General features: G+C 37.6%; 1 pseudogene; it reads left to right on the top strand.

Annotated features, from left to right (window-relative positions):
• The first annotated feature begins 17,539 nt into the window (after positions 1 to 17,539).
• On the top strand, positions 17,540 to 19,437 carry LOC121181526 (annotated as a pseudogene).
• Positions 19,438 to 19,849: the final 412 nt, after the last annotated feature.

Consider the following 19,849-nt stretch of genomic DNA (forward strand, 5'->3'; position numbering starts at 1 on the left):
AGTGTCTCTGAGAAAATGGGATTGAAAAGCAGAAATCAGTGGCTGGATACAAGAGATTTTCCAAGTCACTGAACTTCCCTTGAAGAACAGTTAAACCAATCACTATGAAATGGAAGGAGTGTGACATGGTGAATGATGTCTGTCTGTCTGGAGCAGGTTGTTCTAAAAAACTGACATGTCAGAGAAGAAAACACGAGCAGCTCCAAACAGTTTCACACCATGTTTGTACTTTCACACTCTGATATTAGCTTTGGTTTTTCTCTCTCTGTCTTGTCCTTTTAACAACCTCCTGCAGCAGGTAGTGATGGCTGATCGAGGCATTGTTAAGGCTTCGACACATGATTTTAAAAAAACATGGTTCATTACCCGAGGCTTCAATGACACAGTGCTCAAGTAGGACATCTAGTGGTCAATAAAATGATGTGCAGTCAAGATGTGTCATTTATTGGCTCATGGATTGTTTGGGATTTGATTGTCCATGCACATTCTTGTTTGACTACCATACATGTTTGTATGGTTTCAAGCTGACACAATAAAATACAAATATTAAATATACATATTAAATACATAGGCTGCTATATTATTTGACACGTCTGATTGTTGTAGGAAACAGCAATATACTTGATAATTTGTGTTATGAATCGTAAGCTATCTTAAAACAAGTCTAAATAGTCCGTAGCTTAAAAGATGTGGAATACTGGGTGTTCAGTTGCCAGATGGCAAATGTGATCTCATTCCAAATGTCTGATTCATGAACTAAATAACACGCAGCTCTGATGGGAATCAAACCCACGCTGCATCGTTGCAAGACAACTAAATCAATGACAGGGTTTCGATACAGAATGAAGCAGTAAAGTTGTTCATATGTCATAAATCATGTGGTTTTTTCCAAACCAAAACACACACATCTGACTCAGAGTCTGACTGTCATGGAGCTAGATTTATAGCACTTTTCTGTTTGACTGCACCTGATGATAATGTGGTTTCAAGTGGATTAAACCATGTTTGTTATTTGGCATGGCTGATTGTAACCCTACATAATCTTCACTTATATTTTGAACATTGAAATGGTGCTGGTACATTCATGATATCAGATATGTTCTACAAATACAGACTGATGTCATTTTCACATGGTACTGGTGCAAATAATACAGATTATATCATGGTATGTTTTGGCCTTCGTTGGTAAAGAGGTTTATGTGTACATGGGTAAAGAGGGTGTGGTTGAAGAACAGGGCAGTGGGTGTGCTTGTGTAACTGTTTATTTTTCTACAGTTTTTAGACTCAATCGGTTTCTTCTTTTACAAACTATTTCCCCAGCCTTGGAAAAAACCCGTTCTCACAGCACAGATGAGGCTGGGGTGCACAAAAAATGCTTAGCTACTTGATACAGATTTGGGTGCACAGTTTTGTGGGTGGCCCAGTATGTGAGGGGATCCTCAGTTCTTTCCAGGGGAGGATCAGCTAGGTACCGGTTCACTTCCACCATTGCGTTAGCTGTGGCACTTTGCATTTGCCTGGCTCTGTTAGCATCCTGATCCAACAGTGTCCACAGGTCAACTCCTAAAAAATATTGAAGATCATCATCACCAGAAATGTCATTAGTCATTCCTTATTCATAATCAAAGAAGAAATACCTGTGGAAGCTGCTGCTGCTGAGCATTGTGTATGTTGATAACTTTTGTGCATTCTGATATCAGACGCTCTTTGACACCAGCTGCCACTCTTGGACTGGTGAATCCAAATGTTTTGAAGCATGGATCCAACAGTGTAGCGACTGCCAATGAACTCTCTTTTTCCTTATCATGCAATCTCTCTCCCAAGCATCTGATAAGGTTATGTGCCATGGGGGTGGTGAGTTGTGGATGGAGTTGTTCGGTTGTATGTTGCAGCACACGGTAGAGGGGGGATGTCCTTGATGTGGACACTCTCTTCTCTTCAGTTGCCACCTGGAATGCAGCCAGCAGCTGAAACGACAGGAATATAGATATTGTCTAAATGCACAAACTGTGTGGGAACCTTGATCTCAATGTTCAGTTTCAGTTGCAACGACTGTGCAATAAACTACATAGACAGTCTGCATTCAGTGATCAGTTTTTTTTTCTCCAGTTATCTAATACATACCTTGATGCATTCTCCTGTGTTTTCAAATTGCTGGTTGCTCAGAGGAGTCACGTCTGTCTTCAGTGATGCTAAAGCTGCTGCCACTGCATCTCTTTCCTCATAGAGGCGTTGTAACATGTCCAGGGTGCTGTTCCAGCGTGTGTCCACCTCCTATTTAAGTTCCTTTGCATTGCGGCCGCAGTTGCTGCTGCATTTGGCTCAGTCTCTCTTTTGCAGTTGTGCTTGTCCTAAAATAAGTCATGATCCTCCTTCTCAGGGCTCTAATTTCATCAAGGCCAGGAGCTACTTCAATGGAGTTCTTGAAGACTAGATTTAGGCAGTGCACGATGCATTTACGTTGCCTCAAGTTCAAAGTGTTGGCTGCAGCATTCATATCGCTTGCAGAATCAGTCACAATGCATTGAATCCTTTTTACTAGGCCCTGCTCTGCCATCAGTGATGTAATTTCGGCAGCAATGTGGGCTGCTGTGTGGGTTTTCGGAAATGGCTTGGCCCCCAGAAGAAGAGTGGACAGCTGGTCATTTTTATTGACAAAATGGCAGGTGACAGCTAGATATGTGTCCATGTTGATGGAGGTCCACATATCTGATGTGAGGCTCACAGTCTCAACACCCTGGATCTCAGCTTTGGCCTCCTCCTTTTCCTCCTCATACTTGCAATCACCATGTCCTTCAGAGCCTTCCTTGTTGGTAGAGTGTTTGTGGGGTCCAGCTTTGCCACAAACCCTTAAAAAATCCAACATCCTCCACAACAGTGAATTTTAAAACTTTAAAATAATGATCATTCATAAGAAATGTATAAGCTATTAGTAGATAGTTAACTAATCATGAACAAAACATATTTGTAAATGATTATTAAATGGTTTATTACTCAAGTTACAAGACATTTATAAACTATTAGATATTGAACTAGTCATGAATAAACAATTTATATATATTTGTAAATGATTAGAAAACAATTTATAACTAAAGTTGTGCAACATGTATAGATGATTTAGACATTAAAAATGCTGTCAACATTGTACATGATTTATTCATCATCGTCTGATTTTCAATATGATCAGCCTTATTAGTTAATTATTAGTGAAATAGTGTAGATGTGTTAAAAAACCCACTGTACCACCATTTGTTTATTCATGTTTAACTGATGATTTGTTACATATTCATAAAAAAAATCTTTCTGAAATTGGTCCACACAGTCTCTCCATACCTTCAGCTTCATTTTATGCCGACATGAATTGCATTTAACCTTCCTTTGTAGTATATTTTTCTTTTAGGGACATCTGAATCGAAGATGGAGATAAAAGGCTTACAGCACCTGGTATTCCCAGGCGGTCTCCCATCCAAGTACTAACCAGGCTCTACCCTGTTCTCCTTTTTCCAGGTAAGATGGAAATATTTAAAACAGCTACTTTTTGTGTGTGTGCCCAAACACTTTTGGGCTGAACATCAAGTTAACAAACAAATTATCTGAACAAAACATTTCACAAAATGAACTAAACTAAACACTGACATGAACTACTAACATGTACTGACTTACTGAAAACCTTGGAGGTGATCTGGACTTTCCTGTAGTTTCCTCTTGTCCTTGTAACAGCAGTAGCTCCTCCCTTCCTTGTCAATAATTGTGCAGAAATATCTGAGTGCTTCTTTCTTCCTAAATCATGAGCAAGTCCTGTCCAGTCCAACTGTTTCTGCTCCTGTTTGACTTCTGAACTTGTCTCTGGCTGTGTGTCCACTTACTGCAGCCTGTGACATCAGGCTGTAGAATGTTGATACATCAAAGGCATCAAAGGACAAACACAGACAGACACAGACAGACACACACATGTGAACCTGGTGAACAGGGATCTGTCATTGAACACTTACTAAATGGTGATTGGTGTTTCTGGTCATTTTAAAAATACAAAACTAAAATGCTACACTTAGTTTTAAATTCTTTTACCATAATATTACTTCAAATGTGAATTTTTATTTTTTTGAAAGAAAAAGCTAAGACGGGACTTGGCGTCTACCTATCAAAGAGTGGACCTCCATAGACTACAGTGTATCTATTCATTCACTTAATGAGTGTTGGCTTACTGCAAAGACTTTCTTTGTTTCTTTCAAAATGAACATTTTAAAATAGACACTGACTTTCTAAAGATCAAATTTGATTTGCAAATATACCAGCAATTGTGTTTTTACGGAACAAAGTTCAAAACAACATAAATTAATTTTCTAGACCCTTCATGTAATGACACACAAGTTCCTTCTTGAATAGGATGGAGTGACATTCAAACTCCACTATGTATAAAAACAAGAAATAAGTTAAATTTATTCCAATATATCCAATATATTTCATAATATTCCATTGAAATAAATCATCTCTACAAATTACAGTAACAAAATATAAAGGCTTTAACCATTTTCAAGCTTGACACTGTATGTATAATAAGGGCTACCCAGAGTTCAGTGAGTTATTTGTGAATATAGTAGAGTCTAACTTGGTCATAGGAATGATGTCGGCAGTGAGGGTTAGATGTGAACTGCTACCTGCCATTTCAACAGCCATGTTAAGGCCTATTCAGTGTCAGTATATAAAGTAAGCACGGATTCACACAGGATCAGGCATTCTGGGAAAAAAAACCCACGTCATGCAAATCAGACAGTAAGATCAGTCAAATCTCCACAGACAGCCTGAAATGTCTCTGAAACTGATACTATCCAGGTGGATTCACAGACTAAACTCTGATAATCTACCTGTGTGTGTGTGCTCACTTTATTTCATGTAACAGCTTCTAAATCAAAGAAGTTTAATGATTATAGAGAGAAAGAGAGAGCGCTTTGGTTCGAGAGACATACAGTAACAATAACAGTGAGCGAGAGCTCACTGTACGTGGTGTCTAATGCAACAATTGTTAATGTTTGGTTGGTTTTGCTTTTGCAGTGATAGTGATTCCTGTTCTGTCTCTGCAGAGACTACAGTACCTTTAGAGAGTATTCCATTGTTTGTAACTAGAAATACAAGTACAACTGGCTTTGAATAGGATAAGCCCAAATTATCCAAATGAAAAATTAATGTTTATAGGAATTGTGTTATTCTTCATGCAAACACCCATATCTATCAAAATGGAATCTATCAAAATGGACATGTTCATTATCAGTCATCAGGTGTGTCAAACATTTTTATGGAACTGAACAAAAAAGTTAGTCCCCACTTGCATTGTAAAGAGCAAAATGATACAGGTCCCCAGTTAAATGGTGTGAAACGACACTCACATTCCTGCATGTATGTATACATTAGGACAGTAAAAGACGTGGTCACTGTCACAGAAATGTGTGAATTGTGAATTTTTGGTTGGTTTTGCTTTTGCAGTGATAGTGATTCTTGTTATGTCTTTGCAGAGACTTTAGTGGCTCTAGAGAATATTCCACTGTTTGCAAGTAGAATTACAAGTACACTTGGCTTTGAATAGGATAAGCCCAAATTATCCAAATGAAAAATGAATGTTTTTTTTATATAGAAATTATGTTATTCTTCATGCAAACACCCATACCACCGAATCTATCAAAATGGACATGTTCATTATTAGTCTTCAGGTTTGTCAAACATTTTTATGGAACTGAACAAAAAAGTTAGTCCCCACTTGTATTGTAAAGAACAAAATGGTACAGGTCCCCAGTTAAATGGTGTGAAACGACACTCACATTCCTGCATGTATGTATACATTAGGACAGGAAAAGACGTGGTCACTGTCACAGAAATGTGTGAATTTTTGGTTGGTTTTGCTTTTGCAGTGATAGTGATTCCTGTTATGTCTATGCAGAGACTATAGTGGCTTCAGAGAGTATTCCACTGTTTGCAAGTAGAATTACAAGTACACTTGGCTTTGAATAGGATAAGCCCAAATTATCCAAATGAAAAGTAAATTTTTTCATATAGGAATTGTGTTATTCTTAATGCAAACACCCATACCACCGAATCTATCAAAATGGACATGTTCATTATCAGTCTTCAAGTGTGTTACAGTTTCCTTCACTTGAACATCTTTGCAACTTGTTTAGCAAGCTTATAGCCCATTGTGGCCTAACAACCATCGTCAGTTTACTGGAAACCATCCCCCTCTCTGCAAACAGACAGGGACAGACACAAGTTGTCATAGATTGCCTGGATCTGATTTACACCCCTCTTCCACTCCAAGTCTCTCACTTCTCAAAGACAACACTTTAAGTTACCTCAGAGTTAGGATCTGTGAAGCACATGGGGTCTGGTCATGTCACTACTTCAGTGTAGAGGACTTTTTCTTTTGTAACTTTTCTTTTTAAAAAAAATTCTTTCAGAAAATAATTTAATAGAACCAGCAATAAAGTAGTAGTAATATGTCAAGTATTCATAAAAAGGCATTGAATAGGATTAGGCCAGGTTTGTGCTCCTGAACCTTTTTGCAACTGTTGTAGCCAAAATTATCCAAATGAAAATGAATGATCCTAAGACATGACAGATGCCCCCTAAGCATGCATGGTCATGGAAAGTATCACTGTAGTATGACATCATATTTGAGAAGACACAGATACGTACATTTCTGCTGAAACTCAGCAGAAACGGACATAGTGGTGGATTAAAACATGACCGTGACTAATTCTAATTCTAACTTTTAGACACTGCCAAAGTCATATTAGCTTTCCAGAGCCAGCAACATCCTCTAGGACAGGTCGGCTGTAAATTATTAGAACCAGCAATAAAGTAGAAGTAGTATTCATATGTCAAGTATTTATAAAAAATGTTTTCATCCATGACAAAAATGGAGATGGTTAGTAAAGAACAGTAGAGTAAGAAGTAGAGATTTGTGTTCCTAAAGTTTAACAGTGGGATTTATCCTATAGCTCTTTTTTGTCTTGTATGTCTGAAAATCTAATGAATCATCATAATTTTTATTAATTCATGGTGAGTAACAGGGTGACCTTAATGCATGTGTCAGAAATTGAGATAATCCAAGGTAAAACCAAGGTAAAACCACCATCGAAAAGGCAAAAGACTCAAAAATCCCATGGCAGTAATCCCCAACAATAAAAGATTGATCAGCCAGAGATTACTTGCAGTGATCTGATGGATTCATCTTCTCCCAACAAAGAGGAACAGTCTATGTATATGATGGTAAGAATTTCAATTAAATAAACAGAGTTGGTGAAACATGCCTATGATAAGCTAGTATCAAATTTCACAATTCTCTCATTATTTGTAAAGTCACAAGCTATACTATGTGTTTCATTACAGGCCATGGAGCAACAGGTTTCCCTTGAAATGCCAGATGAACAAGAACCACAAGTAGCAGAAGCAAAAGAACAAGTAGTAAAAAAGAAAGTAATCTGGAGAAAACCACCTTCAAAAACCCCAAAGGCAATGGCTGACATTGTCAATGATGAAAACTTTCAAGAACCTGATAGCCAAGTCAAAATGTCGTCAAACAATGGACATCAGCGAATCTATGACAAGAATTATTGCCTTTTCTGTGAGAAGCCTTTTGTAAAAATCTCAAGACATCTGAAGCAGAAGCATTCTGATAAACCTAAAATGGCTAAGGCACTTGCACACAGGCAAGGATCGGACATGCACAACAGTCTTTTGAGCAAACTTCGAAACATGGGAAATTGCCATCATAACTGTTCAGTCCTGTCCTCTGGAAAAGGACAAATCAAACCAAAAAGGCAAGCAACCCATGCATCATCAGCAACAGACTATACGCCTTGCAAGTTTTGCTTTGCTATGTATGTCAAAACAGAACTTTGGAGACATCACAAGCGATGCAAACAACAAGTAAAAGATGATTGTCCAGTGAAAAGAAGAATTCAGGCAAATTCTTCCCTGTTCCCTGTGTTCATTGTCGTGCCAATGAACACGACAGTCTCCAGTGGACTCAAAACAATTGTGGAGTACATGGCATATGACGCTGTTACTCATTTGGTGAAATCTGACATACTGATAATTGCAGTGGGAGAGAGAATGTTCCTCAAAAATGAAGTGAAACGACATCAGGCAGACATCAGGAATAAGATGAGAGAACTTGTTCTGGCGGCAAGAACAAGGGAGCTTGCAATATGAAATATCAGTGATATGTGTCTGAATATTGGGAGCTTGCATTATGGAGCCTCAGTGTTAAGTTTCGTAACACTGGTAATTCATGTAAACGGAGCATCAGTATAAAGGCTACAACACTCTGGTAACTGTTTATTATGTGGAAAGCCATTTCCATCGTTGGAGTGCAGCAAAATGAAGAGAGACACCCTCAGTTTAGGAGTGTATGTATGGGCGTAAAAGCACTTTAAATAAACTTTTTTTAAAATTAATTCAGCATTTTTGGACTGATTTCTATTCAGGGTTGTGAAGCCTTGATGCGTTTTTACAAAAGCATAGTAGCATATTTGTAAGTATTAGGGTTAGGGTTAGGGTTATATATTTATATATTTATAATATATAAAATATAATTAAAGCTAATATATGAATTTATTTCATTTAGTTTTTCAAAAAAAATATGAACATAAAAGAAATATTAATTTCTCTTTTTTCATGCATGAGTTTGAATGTTGCTCCATGATGCACATGTGTCATTATGAGCCATAAAACAGGACCAATGTCATTTGGTACAGTGCAAGTGTGGACCTTTTTGAGTACCTTGGGGATACAATTACATAAATAAATTGATTGAAACTATTTTTTTAGGTCTAGTAAAAATCGGATGAACTTAAAATAAGTAATCTTAACACTGTCTTTTTCATTTTATGTCTGTATCCTGGTTAATTTGACTATTTTAAAATGTCTTTAAATTCCTTGAATTCCATGTCAGTTTAGACTGAGTACACAAAGATTTAAAAAAAAAATCCTGCTATTGTGAAATGTAGTCAGACCAGTATTTTGGGAACAAAAAATTAAGCATAGTCTGTTATCAATTTAGTTTTTCAAAAGAATATGAATATAAAAGAAATATTAATTTCCCCTTTTTCATGCATGAGTTTGAATTTTGCTCCATGATGCACTTGTGTCATCATGAGACATATAACGGGACCAATGTCATTCGGTGCAAGTGTGGACATTTTTTGAGAATATTGGGGATACAATTACATAAATAAATTGATTCAAACTATTTTTTTTAGGTCTAGTAAAAATCGGATGAACTTAAAATAACTAATCTTAACACTGTCTTTTTCATTTTATGTCTGTATCCTGGTTAATTTGACTATTTTAAAATGTCTTTAAATTCCTTGAATTCCATCTCAGTTTAGACTGAGTACACAAAGATTAAAAAAAAAAAAATCCTGCGATTGTGAAATGTAGTCAGACCAGTATTTTGATAACAAAAAATTAAGCATAGTCTGTTTTTTTTTTTGTGATTCATTTAAACTAAAACAGCGTCTTATTGCTGAAATTCTTATTTCAAATTTTTTCCCCTCCTTTTAAGATTCTAAAACATTAATTTATATTCTGTATTCTAGGTAACCCTTTAGTGTAACCCTTTAACCCTTTACAGTGAAATCTAAGACCATTGAAGCTGAGCTTGAGAAGTGTGAAAAGAAGCTGAGCTTGAGGAGTGTGAAAAGCGACGTGTGTGTAATGGGTTGGTGAAATTCATTGTTCAAACCAGTAGGGGCACTCATGAGTAGGTACTTAAACACTCACACACCAACAGTGGACCTCTTGGAAAAAAATTAATAAACCTTACCAGAGCCTGTTAGTTTTCTGGTCCACTGTTGGTGAATGTGTGACGACACCGAAGTCCAGACTTAGCTAGGTTGGTAAGTGCACACACACACACACCATCATGGAGAATATAGGACTTACAGCAAATCAGGATCTGTATTGATCATTCTGCATTTTTTTACCTGATGCTGCTCTGACATAAACTATAACCACTTGCAGAACAAAGTGTGTGTGTGTGTGTGTGCATCTTAAAATAAGGGTTAGTAGACACATTAAGGTCTCATCTATCTGCACAAACAGGTCTCTCTTGTGTTCTATTCATCCAGTCAGCTAATAATATTCACGGTTTCATAGAAAACAAACAGAAACATAATGTATCACACAAGCTGCTCCACATAGACCTAGCATAGCATTTGGAGCAGGCACACAATTAAATTCCTCAAATGTATTTTCTGATTGTGTCATTCTTCAGAATTGCTGTGGGCTCTGTTACATCTAAACAAGGTGTGTCTGTGTGTGTGTGTGCACGTGTGCACTTATCAACCCAGCTAAGTCTGGACTTGGTTGTTGTCACACATTCACCAACAGTGGACTTGAAAACTAACAGGGGACATTTTTAGGTCCCCTCTTGGACATGCCTTAAATCAGCCTAAAAACATGCTCTGGTAAGGTTTATTAGTTTTTTTCCAAGAGGTCCACTGTTGATTTGTGAGTGTTTAAGTACCTACTCATGAGTGCCCCTACTGGTTTGAACAATGAATTTCACCAACCCATTACACACGTCACTTTTCACAGAACTCAAGCTCAGCTTCAATCGTCTTAGATTTCACTGGGTTAAAGGGTTACTCTAAAGGGTTACCTGGAATGCAGAATATAAATTAATGTTTTAGAATCTAAAAAGGAGGGGGAAAAATTGAAATAAAAATTTCAGCAGTAAGAAACTGTTTTGGTTTAAATGAATCGCAAAAAATCAAACAAAAAGGGAAAAAAACCCCAACAAAAACAGACTATGTTTAATTTCTTGTTCCCAAAATACTGGTCTGACTACATTACAAAATCGCAGGATTTTTTTTTTTTAATTTGTGTGCTCAGTCTATACTGAGATGAAATTCAAGGAGTTTAAAGACATTTTAAAATTGTCAAATTAACCAGGATACAAAGACATAAATGAAAAATAGTGTTAAGATTAGTTATTTTAAGTTCTTCCCATTTTACTAGACCTAAAAAAATACTGTTTCAATCAGTTTATTTATGTAATTGTATCCCCAATATTCTCAAAAAGGTCCACACTTGCACTGTACCGAATGACATTGGTCCCCTGTTATATGGCTCATGATGACACAGGTGCATCATGGAGCAACATTCAAACTCATGCATGAAAAGGGGAAATTAATATTTCTTTTATATTCATATTCTTTTGAAAAATTAAATTGATAACAGACTATGCTTAATTTTTTGTTCTCAAAATACTGGTCTGACCACATTTCACAATCGCAGGACTTTTTTTTTTTTATCTTTGTCTGCTCAGTCTAAACTGATATGGAATTTAAGGAGTTTAAAGACATTTTAAAATAGTCAAATTAACCAGGATATGATGACATGAAATGAAAAAGAGTGTTAAGATTAGTTATTTTAAGTTCATCCGATTTTTACTAGACCTAAAAAAATAGTTTCAATTTATTTATGTCATTGTATCCCCAAGGTTCTCAAAAAGGTCCACACTTGCACTGTACCTGTTATATGGCTCATGATGACACAAGTGCATCATGTAGCAACATTCAAACTCATGCATGAAAAAGGGAAAATTAATATTTCCCATATATTCATATTCTTTTGAAAAACTAAATGAAACAATATTATATATTAGCTTTAATTTTATAAAATAAATATATCATATTATTTACAAATATGCTACTATGCTTTTGTAAAAATGCAACAAGGCTTCACAACCCTGAAGAGAAATCAGTCCAAAAATGCTGAATTAACTTTTAAAAAAAGTTTATTTGAAGTGCTTTTAGGCCCACACATACACTCCTAAACTGAGGGTTTCTCTCTTCATTTTGCTGCACTCCAACGACGGAAATGGCTTTCCACATAATAAACAGTTACCAGAGTGTTGTGACCCTTATACTGATGCTCCATAATGCATGCTCCCAGTATTCAGACACATATCACTGATATTTTATATTGCAAGCTCCCAGTATTCAGGCAGTTTATCAAGTCCTTCAAAAAGACAATGTCTGTGTTAATTGTTCTTGCCGCCAGAACAAGTCTAGCAAGTTCTCTCATCTTATTCCTGATGTCTGCCCGATGTCGTTTCACTTCTCTGATTTTAAGGAACATTCTCTCTCCCACTGCAATTATCAGTATGTCAGATTTCACCAAATGAGTAACAGCGTCATATGCCATGTCCTCCAAAATTGTTTTGAGTCCAGTGGAGACCGTCATGTTCATTGGCAACAACGGGGAAGAACTTGCCTGAATTCTTCTTTTCACTGGACGATCATCTTTTACTTGTAGTTTGCATCGCTTGTGATGTCTCCAAAGTTCTGTTTTGACATACATAGCAAAGCAAAACTTATATAGTCTGTTGCTGATGATACATGGGTTGCTTGCCTTTTTGGTTTGATTTGTCCTTTTCCAGAGGACAGGACTGAACAGTTATGATGGCAATTTCCCATGTTTCGAAGTTTGCTCAAAAGGCTGTTGTGCATGTCCGATCCTTGCCTGTGTGCAAGTGCCTTAGCCATTTTAGGTTTATCAGAGTGCTTCTGCTTCAGATGTCTTGAGATTTTTACAAAAGGTTTCTCACAGAAAAGGCAATAATTCTTGTCATAGATTCGCTGATGTCCATTGTTTGATGACATTTTGACTTGGATATCAGGTTCTTGAAGGTTTTCATCATTGACAATGTGAGCCATTGCCTTTGGGGTCTTTGAAGGTGGTTTTCTCCAGATTACTTTCTTTTCTACTACTTGTTCTTTTGCTTCTGCTACTTGTGGTTCTTGTTCATCTGGCATTTCAAGGGAAACCTGTTGCTCCATGGCCTGTAATGAAACACATAGTATAGCTTGTGACTTTACAAATAATGAGAGAATTGTGAAATTTGATACTAGCTTATCATAGGCATGTTTCACCAACTCTGTTTAATTGAAATTCTTACCATCATATACATAGACCGTTCCTCTTTGTTGGGAGTAGATGAATCCATCAGATCACTGCAAGTAATCTCTGGCCGATCAATCTTTTGTTGTTGGGGATTACTGCCATGGGATTTTTGAGTCTTTTGCCTTTTCGATGGTGGTTTTTGCTTGGATTATCTCAATTTCTGACACATGTATTAAGGTCACACTGTTACTCACCATGAATTAATAAAAATTATGATGATTCATTAGATTTTCAGACTTACAAGGCATAAATTAGCTATAGGATAAATCCCACTGTTAAACTTTGGGAACACAAATCTCTTCTTCTTACTCTACTATTCTTTACTAACCATCTCCATTTTTGTCATGGATGAAAACATTTTTATAAATAATTGAAATATTAATACTACTACTACTTTATTGCTGGTTCTAATAATTTACAGCCGACCTGTCCTAGAGGATGCTGCTGATTTGCAGTAAGCTGACAATGGTCGTTAGGCCACAATGGGCTTCAAGCTTGCTAAACAAGTTGCAAAGATGTTCAAGTGAAGGAAACTGTAATTTACCCTGGCTTAATGTTCATAAGAAAGTGCCTATTCAACACCAATAGATTTAAGGACCATGTCTGACATGTTGACATAAATGTGGGGATATTGCTGCACATTGTAGCTTCAATGTCTCACTTTACCTGTCTTTAGTCTCATGAGGTTGTATATTTGTGTCTCAAAAACCAGGACAATGGCTTGTGTTTAAATCTTTCATTTTGATTGCAGTCCTTTGGATTACAGCCACAGCCTGTCTCTGTGACATTCTTGCTCATTACAGCAACCTTACAGGTGATTGGTATTGGCTCTGAATGCCTGCCATTTGGTGAAAAATATCAATCCATTTTGATAATGCTGCACCAACACAGAGAGAGAATTTTTGTATCAACATTAATAATGATCAGATGTCATTGGTATGGGTGTTTGCATGAAGAATAACACCATCCCTATATAAAAATATATAAATATAAAAATCCATGCAGACAAAAGTAAAGAATTTACATCTGACCTGTCCTAGAGGATGCTGCTGGCTCTGGAAAGGTTACGACAAACTAATATGATTTTGGCAGTGTCTAAAAGTTAGAATTAGAATTAGTCACGGTCATGTTTTAATCCACCTCTATGTCCATTTCTGCTGATTTTCAGCAGAAATGTACATATTTGTGTCTTCTCTAATATGATGTCATACTACAGTGATACTTTTCATGACCATGCATGCTTAGGGGGCATCTGCGTCATGTCTTAGGACCATTCATTTTCATTCGGATAATTTTGGCTACAGCAGTTGCAAAAAGGTTCAGGTGCACAAACCTGGGCTTATCCTATTCAGTGCCTTTTTTATGAATACTTGACATATTACTATTACTTTATTGCTGGTTCTATTAAATTATTTTCTGAAAGATTTTTTTTTAAAAGAAAAGTTACAAAAGAAAAAAGTCCTCTGAAGTAGTGACCTGATCAGGCCCCATGTGCTTCACAGATCCTAACCCTGAGGTAACTAAAGTGTTGTCTTTAGACAATAATGATTGATAAGACAGATAATGAACATGTCAATTTTGATAGATTCAGTGGTATGGGTGTTTGCATGAAGAATAAGACAATACCTATATTAAAAAAATATATTTAATTGTTTTTCATTTGGATAATTTGGGCTTATCCTACTCAAAGCCACGTGTACTTGTATTTCTATTTGCAAACAATGGAATACTCTCTAAAGACATTGTAGTGTTTGCAGAGACATAACAGGAAACACTACCATTGTAACAGGTATAGAGTGAACCCAATTGCAGCACAAATCAGCATAAACAGTCTTTATTCAGCAAGCACACTATAAACCAGAGGATGCAGTGCAGGTGAGTACAACAGGATTCGAACTCGGTTCTCCCGTGTGCTAGGCAAGCACTTAACCACAGGACCAACAGGGCAGACAGGGAGTATTGGAGGATCGTGAGCAGGTAACCAGTCCAACAGTTCTTAACTGGCTCCACGAGTTCAGGGAAGAGAAATGTCTCTAACTCACTGCTGGTGAAGTCTTGCTGGAAGGTGGTTGAGAATAAGGGCTTGGCGTGGATCCGGAGGAGCTGAGGACAGAGGGGATGAGCCGGGGAGGTGAAGCTGGGAGCCGAGCAGCCACAGACAGGTGAAGAATGGAGAACAGGCAGGCAGTACTCGTAGTCGAAGACAGAAGGCTGGTGGGTTACCGGGGCAGAGACGTGAAGCGAGGTCAGGAGCAAAACAGGTCGATAACAGGTAAACAGTCCGGAAACAAGTGCTGGAGAGTCAGGCATGTGAGCGAAGACAATCTGGCAAAGAGTGAGGGGATAAGGCTGCATATATACTGGGTTGATTGGTGGGCAGGTGGAAGTAGTTGGGCTGATGAGGGGGTGTGGCTGAGCAATGTGGCAGTGATAGCAGCAGGTGGAAGTAGTTGCGCTGATGAGGGGGTGTGGCTGAGCAGCAGGGCAGGAGAGGGCAGAGCAGAATGTGACAACCATGGCAAAAGCAAAACCAACCATTCACAATTCACACATTTCTGTGGTAGTGACCACGTCTGGACAGGAATGTGTCGTTTCACACCATTTACTTCTTGAACTGTGCACCTTACCCCCCCTTGTATTTTTTTTTCTCTTCATATTGTTGTATAGCTTTCCTTTTACATTTTGACTTGCACTAAACTTATTTAATTTAATCTTATTTTATTTTATTTTATTCTATTCTATGTTGTATATTTATACATGTTGCACTGGAGAAGGAGATGCTTTCCATCTTGTTGTACATATAAAAGATGTCCAATAACAATAAAAGGCATTCTATTCTATTCTATTCTATTCTATTCTATTCTATTCTATTCTATTCTATTTAACTGGGGACCTGTATCATTTTGTTCTATACAAGTGGGGACTAACTTTTTTGTTCAGCTCCATAAAAATGTTTGACACATCTGAAGACTAATAATGAACATGTCCATTTTGACAGATTCAGTGGTATGGGTGTTTACATGAAGAATAACAGAATTCCTATATAAAAAAAAAAAACATTCATTTTACGTTTGGATAATTTGGGCTTATCCTATTCAAAGCCAAGTGTACTTGTAATTCTACTTGCAAACAGTGGAATACTCTCTAGAGCCACTATAGTCTCTGCAAAGACATAACAAGAATCACTATCACTGCAAAAGCAAAACCAACCAAAAATTCACAATTCACATTTATCTGGGGACCTGTATCATTTTGCTCTTTACAATACAAGTGGGGACTAACTTTTTTGTTCAGTTCCATAAAAATGTTTGACACACCTGAAGACTGATAATGAACATGTCCATTTTGATAGATTCGGTGGTGTGCTGAAGGGTAGTTCTATTTTAATAAATAATCAGGCCAGATAAGTCCAGGTGAAAACAAGGAAATGTTGGGGACATTCTTAATCTTTGTTCTCAGATGGCAGTCTCTGTGATACCGAAAGTGTTTCTAATTCCTGTGTAACATTCTCTTACGTGGGTTTCATGAGAATTCTTGATATACCAGAAGAGCTGGGCTGTCTGCTCACATGCATACATGTGTGAGCAGAGTGTGTGAGGATGGGGGGGTATGCGGGGGGTATGCGGCGGGTATGCGGGGGGGGGGGGGGGGGGGTGATTCACCTGATTGAGAAACACACTGTATCTGTGTTTTCATGCATCAAAGAAAGTCAAGGAAGAGGATTAAGAATATGGAATGTGCTTACCTTGAGAATTCGGCCTTTGAAATTATTTCTTCCAGCAATGAAGGCTCCATGTGCACTGACTGCAGTTGGATGATTTCCCAGTGTTTCTTACCAGTTTGTGAAAAGCCTTAAATAAACCCAATATTGATTAGATACGAAAAAAAGAAAGAATTCCACTTGAGAAAAAGAAAAAGAATATACAGTGGTCTACACACATCCAAACACCCAATACTGAGAATATTAAGTACCTAAAAGGAGGAAGAGCACATTGTATCTTCAGAACAGCTTAGCTCTGCAATTATATTAGTAAGTCCTCACATAACAAGAAAAGATATCACGTCATCCAGCTAGAGCATCCTGAGTCTGTTGCTTCTCAGAAAGGTGTGAAACAAGATCATACAGGTGAGCTTGCACTTCAGGTGCTGTACAGACATATGTTTTCTTGCGAACCAGGCACTGAAAAATGATCAATGTGATACAGTTTCTCTCTTTTCTCAGGCTGAAATCCATGTTACTGAAGGCCAACCACTTCAAACATAACATTTTATTTATTATTATAAATATAAATATCTTATATATAAATATACAATACATTTCTGTGGTATCTGGTCAGTGACACTAATTTGGAAGGTGTGAAAACCTACAATTAAAACAACACAATGAAAAGAATTCCCTGTCATTTAGTGTCTGTGTTGCAGCCTCTGGTTGGAGTTGTGATGCAGCTGGAAGAACTGCCCTCATCCAATCAGTACATGGCATGCACAAGTCACTTCCTCGATTTTACTCCCTTATTTGGCAGGAGGGGGCTGTCCCTTTTTTCCTCTAGGGAATAAAATAGTGGAAAGGAGAGTCAGGTGGCTTCAGTAGACTGAGAGATACCAACAATTTAATCTCTGGTGAGTAAACATCTGCTGCCACAGTGCTTTGTATTTGCTAATGTGAAGGATGTTTGAATTCTGGGTGATAGCTGAGTCAGCTGGGAATGATGAAAGTGAAGCAAGTGAATGATTATGGATTCATATGTGTGTGTGTGGACAGAAACAGGAAATTAGAGAAGCAAGCTCAAAAACAAAACAGAAGCACATCTTGAGTTAAAGTTAAAGGTGCCAAATAGCTGCTGGAGGTTAGCTGAACTGTTAAAGATGATAAATCAAAGGTCACAACCTGTAACCATTTGTTTATTTCTACTCTGTCTTGTGTTACTACGAACAAAGGCACATCCACTGGTGTCCCAGACTTATTTTTCTAGCAGAACAGGATTGAGACAGATGATTAATATAAAAAAAAATAATAATAATTTCAGTTGGATTTGGATCTGTGGTCTCAGAAACTAACAGATTATGGATATGCTCATCTGTAATACTGCACTTGATTATAAAAGTGCAACAACATTATTTTATAATACATTGTCACAAAATACTTTCATTTGCTCTATATCTGCTGCTGTCCTCTTATCATTTATGATATTTAACTAAATATGTTGGGTTTCAAAGAACTGGTAAATCAAAACAAGTAATTTTAATAGGTGAACTTGGGGTTCAGGAAATTGTGATGGAGATATTTTACTATTGTTTGGACTATTTTTTGATTTATCAAGAAAATAATGGTACGTTTGATCAATAATGAAAATATTCTTCACTTCCAGTCCTTGTTTCCTCCTCTGCTCACATTTTGAATGTCTGTATATCACTTCAGACAACATAACAACATAAGCCCTCACTATGGGCAACTTGTTGGTAGTAACATTAGAGCGTAAGATGACACTGTTAGCTATATGGTGTATGTGCAGCAGCTGACATGTGGGTTGCAGGCCCAGCGACCTCAGAGTTAGCCAAGAATTTAATTTTTAGGGTAATGCAGCATGAAGCAATATTTGACTCTGACCTGGTTTTGTGTTAATGCTCTTGTTTACTATATCCAGAAAAGTTGTGGTCAGATGCTGAGGTACCATGCAGAGTATGGATCCAGTTTTACATAACATATTGTACCGTTTTTTTAATGTCTCCAGCATCCAGACTCACTTTGTGTGGACCTTTAAGTGGCAGAAGAAAAGCACCAGTGATGGCTGATCTTGAACAGATGAAGGAAAATGCAGATAAGTTGTTGTTTTGCTTGGAGAAGTTGGCCTCCTTTGCCTCCTCCATTCACCCCACCTTTGGCTTCGTCTCCCCCCTGATCAGGGTGGCTCGACAGGGCCTGACTGATGAGAACGTCCACGCTCTAGACGAGAACTTCCAGAAAATCCACACCAAGCTAAAGAGCATCTCCCAAAAGAATCAACAATGTCTGAGGCAGATCCACATCATGAGGTGAATGAAAACTTTGGCAAGTATGAGGAGCACATCAAGCACCAGTACGATGCTTTCAATGAAATGGTGAGGAAGATGAAAAAGGATCCAGACCAAACCGAGCACTACATGAAGACCTTTCAGACCGTATACGAGAAAAACAAGAGCGACATAAGCCTGGATGTGTACTATCGCGGTGTGCTTGGTACGGGCTCGTTGTTTGGAAGACCCCTGCTGAAGGTCTACCTGGAAAACTGCGATGGAGACCGTGAAATCATGGAGCACCGCTGTTCACACATCGCCCACCTGTTCTACATGGGCTTCATCACACTCGGGGGCTACACAGCTGTTACAAAGGACGATGAAGATGCAGTCCGAGAGAAGTGGGATAAGAGGGTGAAGGAGATCCAGGAAAAGATGCAGGAAGTGCTCAGTCAGTGCAGAGACAGAACAGCCTGAACAACAGAGAGAGGACATCCTCTGAGTTTGAAGGCCACAACACAGGGAACACTATCTGTACTCTCAGCTGTGGACCAATAAAAAGACAAATTACATTATAATATCAATATATATACTGTATGCATGAAACCAAAGCCATGTTTGCATATGTGCACTAGAGCTGCACCTGATATTTGCATTGCAGCATTTAGTTATTGTATCAACGTGTTATTTTTTGTTTCAAAGAGACCACTGTATGTTTCAGCTGCTTTGTGTTACATACCAATAAATGCTGATGTTTTATACAATCTCTTCAATTATATATATATATATATATATATATATATATAAATTGTTAGTTGATTAGGCAGTGCATTTGTGAAATTATTTTATCTACGGTACATTAAAGCCAACAATTTATACATCAAAAAGT

The sequence above is a fragment of the Toxotes jaculatrix genome, chromosome 5 (assembly GCF_017976425.1).
Source record: "Toxotes jaculatrix isolate fToxJac2 chromosome 5, fToxJac2.pri, whole genome shotgun sequence".
Lineage (NCBI taxonomy): Eukaryota > Metazoa > Chordata > Actinopteri > Toxotidae > Toxotes > Toxotes jaculatrix.